Genomic DNA, 13,548 nt, shown 5'->3' with positions numbered 1-13,548 from the left:
ATTGCATGATGTCCATATTCACTTGTGGTAGTGTTAACTGTAGTGCATCACAGTGGTCACCACGGGGGCCTTCTGAAGGGTAATGTAATATTCCTACAGCATACCTCACAACCTGTCAGTGCAAGATGTCTGGACAGAGACCAACAAACTGAGGGGACAAATGATCTACAGTAGCGACATGTATGACACATTAATCCTATACAGTGAATACCACAGTGTGCACACCCCTGTCAGGATGCCAAGTGTTTCTGATATATACAATGAGAGACCACAATATTATATTCCACACTTTTTCTAACCTGTAATGTGACCATAACATGAACAGTCAGCTTGTAAAACCCAACAATATGTTAGGCCACCAAATATGGTATATACAAACCTTACAATACACTGGATGCATATGTGGGCATACCCTCCAAATAACATGTAGGAACAGCTTGTAATGTACTGACAGCATTCACTCTGCTTGGGTACACACCAGCCATCAAGTACAGGGACACAATGTAACAATGAACAATGATCCACTGTCGGAGCAGTGTATTCATGACATTTGCTCAGTTGTCTGTACCAAAAGCAGCCATGGCTTGCACACATCTTACAAAGCATCATAGGGTTCTCGCATTTGAAAGGTATCAGTCAGGAGTAGGGTACAACAACATTAACACAGCATTGCATATACCATGGAACACAGTGGAGACAGTCATCAAAAGGTAGATTAAATATGGGACAACAGTGCTGTTGAAAAGAACCATATGTCCTTGCAAAACAGATGGAAGGACATGTTGAGTACTGGTCAGGGAGGCTGCCAGGAGGCATGCAGCAACATTGAGGGACTTGCAGGACTCTCTGGCAAGTACTGGTTGTGTAGTGCATGTGGAAACACTCTCCTGGAGTCTGAATAAGTCTGGCCTATGGGGTAGGGTAAGTAGATAGAAGCATTTATCCACACCAAACACCATGCAGGGCTGTGTACAAGTAACAAAGCATAAAATCAGGTCTCCCAAAAGCATGTGTTGAAATTTGTAATGGTGTAATGAGACCAAGGTTCAAACTTACAGCCACTATCCCTAAAGCTATATGTGGTGCACAAGCAACACCTCACTTCACCTAAAGACCACCATCCACATGTTGAAGCTCACTGGTGGCAGTGTCCTGCTTTAGGGTTGCTGTTCACTAGCTGGAACTAGGCCTGTAAGCACAATGGAGGGAATTATGAACATTTCAAATAATACTCACATGTGGGCCAAAGCCGTCAAGCATCTGCAAGACAGCTGAGGATGGAGAGGGGTTTGAGCTTCCAACACGACAATGGCCTGAAGCATACATGCAAAGCTACCTAAGAATGGCTCCACCTGAATACAATCAAGGGTATGCAGTGGGCCAGACAAAGAGCAGACTTAACACCAATAGTAAGCCCTCAGTGTGACATCAGTGCACATGAGCTGCCTTTGCCAGCTGACAGAGTTGGGGGACCTTTTCAGGGAAGACTGTTGAAATAGTGCCAAGTGAAGATGTGCCATGCTGATACTTCCCTTCCCAGGAAGAGTGACTGCTGTGGTTCACTTAACAGGTGTTTCAAAAAAGCATTGGTTTAAGGCTGTCCACACCTATGCAACCACCGTATCATACACATCTCACTCAGTATATTTCACAACTAACATATTTGTTTGTTTCTCGATTGGATTGCACAGGTCATATGTCACATTTAAGGAGGGTAATGTTTTTGAATGCTGTATTGTGGTCTCATTTTATATGATACAAGAGCGTGCCATCTTAACAGGGGTGTGTACACTTATCATATCCATGTTAAGCTTAGGAGGTTGTTGGTGTAACAGGATTTGTTTGAATATACATTCACTACTGGTGATGAGGTCTGCAAATCGAATGTATGTCATTAATTAGCGACATCAATCTTCATATGATCCCAGTAATGTGTCAGTCAAACACACAAGGGTTGTGAGGAACATAGCAAACATATGTGCCAGACATCAACACATTCTTCAATGATTTGTACAGTTGTGAGGTATGGTCTACAGTAGTTGCCATTGTGTTATACAGGTGAACAGCAATAATGTGTACATGGGGCAGTGTGTGCTAGGGGAATGGACATCACCTACTAACAGTACTTATGCATCCCAGAGATGTATATTGTTAGTAACATGGATTGAGAATGGCTGCAATACATGATGATGAGGGCTGTGTGTCATGCATGTCACCTTTTGGTTAATGTGAGGTCTGTGTAATAGCTTTGTGCCACTTCACTTGTAAGTGTCTGTGTGCGTGGCTGCCAACAATAATGTACAGTTATTAATTTAAATTTATTGTCTTCCCCTCACAGGTGTCAATGGGGGTCAGGGTCCATCCCACTTGGGAACTGATGTCAATGGGTCTGCAGACTCTGACAATGATGATAGCCATAGTGAGGTACAGATCGGGTTGTTAGGGGCTGAATCTGTGCCATTGGTTGGCATCCCACTGTTGTCCACCCCATCCGTGCACACAGTCACAGTGCCCACACATACCCCATCACCAGTGGCCATAGATTATGTACAGTTGGAGGGTGGTGTCATGGGACAGGCAAGTGTGGTGACTATGGCAAGTGTGTCTATTGACACCAGCCATAGCCAGATAACAGGCAAGGTCCGATACAGGTGGATGGGCAGGGGTGCTCAAAGGGGGACTGCTGCCTGTCATGCCCCTGTCACAAGTGCCACAGCAAGTGTCACCAGACACATGTTTCAGACCATCATGAAGGCACAGGCATGCAGTGAATGTAACACAAGACAGCTTTCCAGGGTCGTGAATGCCACTCTTCCTGTTATGCATGACACCCTCCAGGACCGTACTGATGCCCACCATTATTATGCTGAGGTCATGGATAGACATTTGGGTGAGTTGGTGGGAATCCTCAACTGTGAGATGTCAATCCTTGCATGTGGAATGTCTGTGACAGAGCATCTGGTGGGAGTTGTCCATTGGCCACGTGGATGTAGAACAGCAGCATGAACAGCTGAGGTTCCACGTGGCCATGCAGCTTCTTGCTTCCATAGTGGCAGTACCAGCAGCATGACTGCAGGGGGGTCACTGTCCATGCCACAATGCAGCAGGCCATGGGCACATGGTCCTGGCCATTTCCAACAGGGACTCAGGTTCAGCAGACAAGAGTCACCATCGGGTAGGATTACTGCATCTGGCCTTGTGCCTGATCATGCCAGTGGGTCGCCTAGCAGGCCCAGTTCCCATGTTCATGGCTGGAGATGGTGAACTTCACACCCTGCCATGTACAGTCCACGGCTGTCCAACATACCCCTGTGTAGGGCAGCCACATGGCGTGACTGTGTGCATCCATAGATACACACATCACCATCACAGCCAGGTCACCTCCAGACTTACACACACCACCTCTGCACAACCCATTTAATGAACAACCCCCAAACACACACACATGATATCAACAAAATGACACAGACTAGGTGTCTGGCAAACCCACACCACACCCAGCGCATATGATGATACCTGTGCCACATCCCTGTCATCCATACCATTGATGCAGGGGCATTCTAATATGGGTCTGATGCAGATGGTGAATTTAGTACAGTTTACCAATGTAATGCTGGGTAAAGTGTTGTCAGCCAATATGTTTTATGGTTACACATCAAGGGTGTGTAGCTGTCCATCCATGATGCATTATTGTTGTTATTAATGCTGACAGAATGTGGTCTCCATAATGTATTCTGTTTGTCTTCTAGATGTCTGTGTGTCAGCAGGATGTGGCCCTGCAGATATTATCTACAAGGAGTATGGCAGTGTGTCAACATATTGAGTGTGTCATATGCAGTGTATAGCTGTACACAATTAACATGTCTGTATAACAGTTTTTGCATGTGCCATGTAGCTTATATGGCTGAGGGGTGTATACAGGTAAGTGTATGGTGGCTGACATCAGCAGCTCTTGTACAGTGGACAATGGTAAGTGTAATGGGTGGAACACCCCTGTGATTTGTAAATCTCACACACCCAGAGGGTATTGGGTTGACCCAACATGCAGAGAATACTGCTCACACACACACACACACACACACACACACACACACACACACACACACACACACACACACACACACACACACACACACACACACAGATACACAATCACAATTTCCAGTATTGGGTTTGAAATCCCTACTCATCTAATTAGTGGTAGCACAGTATTATGCAGTTATCTCAGGTGGCACAGAGCTCAAAGTGTGTTGAGTTTCCAAAGTACATGTATAGTGAGTAACATATCGTGCCTTGTAAGGTTTGGCAATGGGTGGTGTAGTGGGTGTGACAGGTCTCATACTAATGTCATCATGCACAAGTGTTCACAATCCCAAACACTGCTATACACACCAATGCACACACACAAGTGTGCCAGTACTGTGATTAAGAGCCCTGCCTCTCTAGCTGCTCATTCCATACTGTTGCATAGTTTTTGCAGATGGCACAGGGCTTATAGGTCTGCAGAGAGTGTACAAATACCTCTATGGTTGATGTATAAAGTGACCCTCATACAGTGGAATGTAGGATTTGTGCTGGGAGTACAATTTGCCTACAATTGTAAATCTTGGCCACCCAATGGATATATTCCTCACTCAAACACACACACTCAGGATGCTGGTCTTACACACATACACACACACGCACACACGCACACACGCACACACACACACACACACACACACACACACACACACACACACACACACACACACACACACACACACACACATACATACACACACACACTTGCCAGGACTGAGATTCATAGGATCATGTGTTCATAGGTGTGTACCAGGCTAATGGGCATGGAGCCATGACAAGCCTAGTCCATGAGAGTAGCCTGGCATCATGCAACCTGACATTTTTTCCCAGTGTCTCTATTGACCATTGCCACTTGAGTGATGACCACAGTGACAGTTAAATTCCCCATCCACTCATCCAGATTTCTTTTGAAGAGGGCCAGTGAGGTGCTCTGACATGTATGTGACATATATTGCATTACATTTCCACTCGCTGGGGTATTGAGGTTGAGGTATCCGTGGCATGTGGTGCATACAGATCAGAGTTTCACTAAATATGGCATTCCTAACACAGCTAGCCACACATGGCATTGTCAATCAAGCACGGATTGCCTGTAATTGGCCAAAATATGGCCAAGATTACTTGGATGTATTGCACTCTGTCCATATAGGACAGCTGTTTTTCAGGCTAGGGTCTTATTTGTGAGGTACACTTGTAGCCTCCACAGTTGTTGCAGGTGTCTAGTGAGCTACACGGCAAATGGGCATTGTACCTGCTGGTTGGCCTAATGAGGAAAGAGTAGAGTTAGACATTGACATCTTCCCTACTGGATGACACACCCTTACTTATGAGATGTGCCACATAGAAGTTATTTCTGTCCATAGTGGCAATGTAGTGGCCATAAGAGAGGTCGCTGTCAGCCTGTGTTCCCAGGACTGCTGTATCCATTGAATTACCAGCAATCTGTTAATTCATGGTAAACACATTGATTCCATTTCTTTCAAACACATTTCTTTCCATTCAGCCTAAGGCCAGTGTTCTGACAACACTTGGATGTCTCAGTGGGGCCTATATGCAGGATGTCAACATGATATGGGGATGTACACATAGCACCCACTTTGCAATTGTCAGCGAACATTGTCAGCCAGGGTCCCTTTGTGTTGTTCTGGATGTCATAGGCATACATAACAAACACGAGGGGACCCATGACCACACCCTGTGATACTTCACTCGTGGCTGGTTGGTAGTCTGTCATGGAGTCTGCTACCTTCACACTGTGGGTCCCATGCATGAGCCAGTTTGCAACCCACCAAGTGACATAGGAGTTGATGCCTAGATGGCTGTGTTTATCTATGATTCCTGAGTGGGGAATGGTATCACAGGACTAGAAGACCCGCCTATCTTGTTTTTCTGTCTGTACTGTTACATAGTTATTTCACATGGCACATAGCTTATAGGGCTGCAGAGTGTCCACAGCTACCACAAAAGTGGTTGACAACAGTGGGGCCTGTACAGTGGACATTTGGATGTATAATGGGTGTGAAAAATTTGCAAAATACCCCCCAATGGATATGGTACACAACAAAATACACACACACACACCGGTATTGAGATTAGAACTCCTACCTATCTATAAGCTTATACAATTTCACCTAGTCCAAATATACTTCTAAGGTGAATGCACAGGACTACTAAAATAGGGTGAGGGGAAGTGTAAAGAGTGATACACAACTCAAAATGGTATAACCCACACACTATATGATTCTCACACAAACATTTGCCAGTACTGGGATTAGAACTCCTGCCTATCTAGTTATTTCAAATTTAGTGTTAAGCAGATATCAGGCACACCACAGAGTTTATACAATTTCACCTAGTCCAAATGTACTTCTAAGGTGAATGATATCAACAGGACTACTAAATTAGGGTGAGGGGAAGTGTAAAGGGTGGTACACAACTCAGAATGGTATAACCCACCTGGTATAGGAGTCCCACACAAACATTTTCCAGTAATGCCTATCTAGTTATTTCTACTATAGTGTTACACAGTTATCAGATGTACCACAGAGCTTATACAAGTTCACCTCATCCAAAGGTATGTGCACACACACAAGTTCACCACATCCAAAGGTGCGTACACACACACACACACACACACACACACACACACACACACACACACACACACACACACACACATTTGCCAATATTGAGATTAAAACCCCTGCCTGTCTAGTTATTTGTGCTATAGTGTTACACAGTTACTGCATGTACTACAGAGCTTACTGGACTAACAACTGGACAAAGGTGCTGATAACAGTTTTTCCCTTACATTTGCTAGTTATTTCTGTCTTGCACTCCAAATAGCGTAATAGCTTTGCACTTCCACATGATATTGTATCAGTAAGTGTAGCACACCTGAGAGCCATCAGCAGTACTCGTTCTTCACAGAATTAGCCCCGGTACTTAGTAGTTATGACCACCCATCCTGGCATGATTGAAGGGCAGTTTTCTGTGCTTTTGCCCATTAACCTGGTGCATTTGTACATTCTAAGGCACTGTTGTAACTGCCTCATGTACACAGACAACCCTCTCTTCTAAACTCCATCCAGACCTGTGAGAGTTACCCCTATATCACCAAATGTGGAAATATGCACTCTCCAGCGAAGACTTCACTAGCTGGTCAAGAGGATAAGATCAACACCTGCACCACACCATATGGAACACAATGCTTGACACAACACCTATTATGACAGCCGTGTAACATGCACTGAAAAACTATATGACAGTAAGGCACTGCATACAGCCTACCCTGACCTGGCCAAGACTTTTGATACCATTCCTCAATCAGGAATTATTGCTAAACCCATCAAACTAGGCATCAGCCCCTATATCAGTGGGTGGTTTGCAAACTGGTTCACAGAAAATACAGTGTGACAGTGGCAAAATCCAAGTCAGACTGGCAAGCAGTCACAAGTGGAGTTCCACAGGGATCAGTACTGGGTAGTGTCCTGTACAGCATCTTCTTTTCAGGAGTCCAGCCCAAGACAGAGGAACTCTGGCTGACCAAGTTTACAGAGGACTTCAAGCTGGGAGTTCTCATTAACTCCACATGTGATGCAAACATCCTACAGAAAGGTCTCACTGAGACCAATGTGTGGTATGGAAACCATGGCCAGAAGCTTAACACAATGAAATGCATCATCATCCCCTATGGTAAAACACTCAATTCCCACTAAGTACCACATCAATGGGAGCCCAATGAATACTGTAGGCATTATAAGAGATCTAGAGACACAGGTTGACAGCAACTTATCCTTCAACCACCACATTGCCACTGTGGGCAGGAAGTCCTTCTAAGTGTCACATTGCATTACCAGGGGGGTTTGCATCCAGGAAGGCAGAGGTAATGATCTCTGTCTACTGATTCCTCATTAGACCACTCCTCAGGTACTCTGGCCCATTTGCCATGTACCTCAGTAGACACCTGCAACAGCTGGAGAGGCCACAGAAGCACCTCACAAAGCAGTTGCTAGGCATTAAACACATGTCCTACACAGACAGATTCAGAAACTCCAGCTATTCTCTGTCATATCACCTAGTTAGATGCTATATTTGCTTGACTTGCAAAGCCACGTCTGACCCAGCTGTTTTAGTCATGCTACATATAAAGACATCCCAATCCCTCCACTACACACACTGCAGACACTTCTACCTCATTACCACAATTGCCACAACATGCTGGTGGGACAGGTCCCTCACCAAGAGAGCGCACATGATCTGGAATACACTTCCCATACATGTCATGCAGAGCACCTAGCTGACCCTGTTTCATAGAAATCTTGATGAGTGGATGGGTAATAGACAGTTCCCCCCTAGGATCACTGCAGTAGCCCTACTTGATACAGGCACTGGGAAGTAACATCAGGTACCGCAATGGCAGGGCCCTTCTATGTCTAGGCTTGTAAAGGCTCCTGGGCCATTAGTCTACTACACACTTATGAACCTATAAGGGGAATTACATCAGCAGGACTGATAGTAGGGCAGTGGGTGTTAAAGTTATCAAAACACTTTGTCCCACAACCAGGCGCACTTTGACACACACACACACACACACACACACACACACACACACACACACACACACACACACACACACACACACACACACACACACACACACACTTGCCAGATGTGAGAGTAGAACCCCTACACAACTAGTTATTCATACCATAGTGTTATGCAGTTTTCACATGACAACAGGGACTTCTAAGGTGAGTGATATCTGCAGGACTGCTAAAGTAGGAAAGGTGAAGCATACTGGGTTGTAATGGACCCAAAAGCTTTAACTTGTAAACACTAACAGTTAGACATTTGCCAGGACTGAGATTAGAACTCCTATCCAACTAGTTATTTGTACGGCAGTGTTATGCAGTTATCAGATGCACCAGAGAGCTTATGAGGCTGAAGCTTAAGAAAAGGGACTTCTAAAGTGAGTGATATATGCGGGACTGCTAAAGTGGGAAAGGTGAAGTATACTGGGTTGGAATGGAACCAAAAAGCTTTAACTTGTAAGCACACGCACAGTTTGACAATTGCCATGACTGAGATTTGAACTTCTATCTAAGTAGTTATTTGTACTACAGTATTAGCAGTTATTGCATGCACCACAGAGGTTATGGGGCTGAGACCTGATGAAAGGGACTTCTAAGGTGACTGATATCTGCAGGACTGCTAAAGTGGGAAAGGGGAAGTATACTGGGTTTGAATGGACCCAAAAGCTTTAATTTCTAAACACCCACACACACTTTCACATTTGCTAGGACTGAGATTAGAACTCCTACCTAACTAGTTATTTGTACCATAGTGTTTCACAGTTAGGTGACTGATATCTGCAGGACTGCTAACATAGGGAAAGGGAAGTGTACTGGGATTGAATAGACCCAAAAGCTTTAACTTGTAATCACACACACACTTTAACATTTGCTATGACTGAGATTAAAACTCCTACCTAACTAGTTATTTGCACTATAGTGTTACACAGTTATTGCACGCACCACAGAGCTTATAGGACTGAGGCCTGATGAAAGGTACTTCTATGGTGACAGATATCTTCAGGGCTGCTAATGTAGGGCAATGGGAAGTGCACTGGATAGGGAAGGCCTGTTCATTCCTAGATCCTACTGACATTTCTCTGTTCATTCCTAGATCCTACTGACATTTCTCTAAGTGTATGAGCATGCCCAGTGTGACCTTCAATAGTACATATGGGACTCCATTACAGGAACTGTTGTACTCCAGTCCAGTTTGTTTTGTGCTACAGCCATACCTCTTGACCTGTTAGTGCAGGTTATCTAGAGACAGCCTATCAAAATGGGGGGACAATGGGCCATACAGTGATTGTGACTATTTCTGTCAGTAATATATGGGTTGCTAGGGTTACATGGCTTGTTTTAGCAGACATCTGACATATATGCTGTTTGACATTGTCATGTATTGTTTCAGTACCTTGTGACATATCTCCTCAGATCACCACAGTGATTTACCAGAGGAATACAGGGTGAATGATGCACACACCAAAATTATGGGCCAAATGCTACGTATTCTTGCACAATCCAGCCTGTTGAGAGGTGTGCCTACAAACAATTGACTGCTGGAGCTGTGGAAACAGTCCAGTACCTTGGTGATATATTACAATGGTGGAATCTCTGTGCATTTCTGTTGTGGCCTGGTATGATTTCCAGTCCACAGTTGGGTAATATGAGTCAGACAGGATTAGGGTGACAGGCAGACTACAGACAGATTTGTAGAGGATAAGATATGGGGAGGGGGTCTCCTAGGTCAGATATGTTTGCCTATGGCTACCGCTGCTTTGCATAGGGGTCTACTCAAAGGTTGACTGCACTTGGAGGGTCTTGTGTGTTTCAGACTGTTTGACCAGCCTGGTGTGTTTGTCTGACATACATGTATGGCTCACCTCATTTTGCTTGGCTGGCCACATTTGGGGTCCGGATTTTGCATAGGATGAGTGATCAGGGAAGGGTGTTTTACTCCCCATGGCTGTGGACCAGGGTTCTCTGGGTACATACATGTCACCATCTTTTAGGGTTAGGACTGCCTGCAATGAGTGCATTTCCATGTTTAGACTCCTAGCCCTGCCTGTTGACTGTATAGAGTATCACACAATGTTCACATTCATGACTCACATCTCTTGTTGGTTATGCAAGCAAATGTGGTTTTCAAGGAAAAGTGTTTTGCAAGTCGCTCAGGGTTGAAGTCAGATATTACTGACATTTGACATTGCAGTTTCTGACTTTGTAACCATCAGACATTCCATGCTACTACAATAATTCCTTCAACTTTATTACATTATTAGAGCAGTATTTCAAAGGTGTCCTTCTCTTTGGACTTTTTTCACCCCATTATTCATGGCTTTGGCCAGATTTCTGGCTCTCTGACACACTGGCAGATTTTCTCCTAGCAGTTAGCAACATGGCCTTTCTTTGCCTTTTTTAGGTTGTGTTATGTTGCTGTTATGGACCCCATGACACTCCCTAACAAGGCACAGTGGGTGAGGCATGCGCATTTGCCACAGGCCTGTAGGCCAGGTGTGACAGATGCAGACCATCTGTAGCAGGGCAGTGCATTCTGATATGTTCCCAGGCTGCCAGCAGTGGACAACCCTGGGATGGCACCAGTAAGTTGACTGTGGGTGTTACTGATAATTGTTTTCTGTTTGTATTGAGCTATCACTCTAGTTGAAAGCTGGATGATGCTTATGGCTAGGGACTTGTTACTGCATTTCTATGGGACTATGGGAGTGACACATCTGTACACAATACACATTCTAAGAGACTGTGCTGGTATTTGCTTAACATTTTGGTCCCATTTAGCATAGTGGTGTGCCCTATCTTTCAGACTACAAGCATAACTGTATCGACCACAGGTCAGATTGTTCGGCCATAGACATTTGTAGTTTCAGACTTCTTACCTTTCAAAGCCATACTGCCACTGCCAGACCTGCTGTGATATCACTGTGTAAAAGTCTGTGAGTGGGGATTTCATGGATGTCACCATGTGGTGGCCTTTGCAAAGCATTTCTGTATGTTTTTTTGCAGCTGATCTGCTGGGTGAGACTGGGGTTGGGTTTGGGACCCCCACTTTGACATCCATGCATGTGACCTATGACCCCCCCAGTTATTTGGCTCACCACATATACTGCAGTGGTATTTGTCAACTAGGGTGGTACTGCATGTTGTGGGTAGGCCTGGGAATACACTTCCTGCTGTCCCACAGAGCTGTCAGTTGTCTGCTGCTATCCCACTAAGCCACCCCACTCCCTTGCATGCTTGAATCAATACCATAGATATGCTATCAGAAAATTCCACTTTATTCATTCATTATGTTAAGGAGACTGACTTGCTTTGTACCTGAGGCTGTTGTGAGGATGGTGCTTGAGGGCTGACTATGTTTGATGCACACAGTACACTGCCTATACATGGTAGGGTAGAGGTGGTGTGTTGTTTGGCATCCATTTTACTGTGTGTGTGTGTGAGTCAGTGAGAGAGAGAGAGAGATCAGTCCCTTGGGTCCTACAGTGTCAGTATATGTGCTATGCATTGCCTCTTTGCCAAGGATAGGGCATACTGGGCACTCCTCCATCTGCCTACAGGGGCAGGCTCAGGATGTTCCTCCTCTGAGTCTCTCTGTGCCTGTGGAGATCTTGGCAATGGTGGGGGGCTGTGTGGCCCTCTCCCATTTTGTTCCTGCTGCAGCTGTTTCTGCAGGATCATATTGTGTAGCATGGCACATACTATGAACATGTGTGCACACGTGGCTGGAGAGTACTGCAAGGCTCCTCCAGATATGTCAAAGCAGTGGAACCATGACTTGAGCATCCCAGACACGCACTCTATAATAATCCTGGTTTGTGTGTGTGCTTCATTATGGCATTCTTGTGTGGGTGCGTGTGCCTTTCTGATGGGTGTCATCATCCACGGTTCCAGTGCGTAGCCAGCATCCTCCACCAGATGGCCATATGGGATGTCCCCACTGGCAAACGCCCGGTACCGCTGTGACAAATACCAGATGTGGGAGTCGTGATAGCTTCCAGGGCTGCCAGCACACACATTTATAATAATGCCCTGGGCATCACACATGACCTTGCAGTTGATGGAGTGGAACCCCTTGCAGTTTAGGTAGACCCTACCCCGGTCACCGGGTGGTGCTTTGATGTGGATGCGCATGCAGTCTATGGCACCCAGTACCTCCGGGTATTCTGCTACATGGTGGAAGAGATGCATATTGCTGGTCGTCTCCTCACGGATGCTGGGGAAGTAAATGTGCTCAGTGGCATACAGTCTCATGGCATCCAGGAACTGGTGGAGTATCCTGGATGCAGATGCCTGTGAGACCACATGGTATCCCCAGTTGGTCTTTGGAAAGTACTTGTACTAGTATTCTTAAGGTTACACATACCTTGGTATCCACTGGGATGGGTTCCTCTCTGTTGGTTCTGGGTCTTAGGTGAGGCCGGCACAGCTCCACAAGTTGCTGAAGTATGTCCCTATCCACCCTATAGCACTCCACTTATCTCCAGATCATGTAGCCTCTGGTAGGTTACCCTTGGTCTGAACACTCTTCTCCTTCTCCTTGGTCTGAGTTGGTTGTCAGCATTATCCTCCTCACCACCCTCAGTGTCTAGCACATGCTGATAGATCAGAGCAACAGCAGCCCCTAACATGTTTTGTTAGTTTTGTCAGTTTAAAATTCCCCTGAATGTGTACACCAGTGGTGTAGAGTTTGTGGGAAAAAACAGATTGAAAGGTGTTTGCATAGTTTATAGTACTGTGCTGGGCTGCTGCCTGTGTAATTGGCTGATTCTGATACATTCCACCTGCCAGCTATGCTTGTTCTCCTTGATTGCCTTCCTTCTGCAGTTTCCCTTTCCCATTTCCCTTTTAAGCTCCAAGGCATGCCGCATAT

The sequence above is a fragment of the Protopterus annectens genome, chromosome 2.part1 (genome assembly GCF_019279795.1).
Source record: "Protopterus annectens isolate FY-2018-M chromosome 2.part1, PAN1.0, whole genome shotgun sequence".
Taxonomy (NCBI): Eukaryota; Metazoa; Chordata; order Ceratodontiformes; family Protopteridae; genus Protopterus; species Protopterus annectens.
This window is presented reverse-complemented; position numbering follows the sequence as displayed.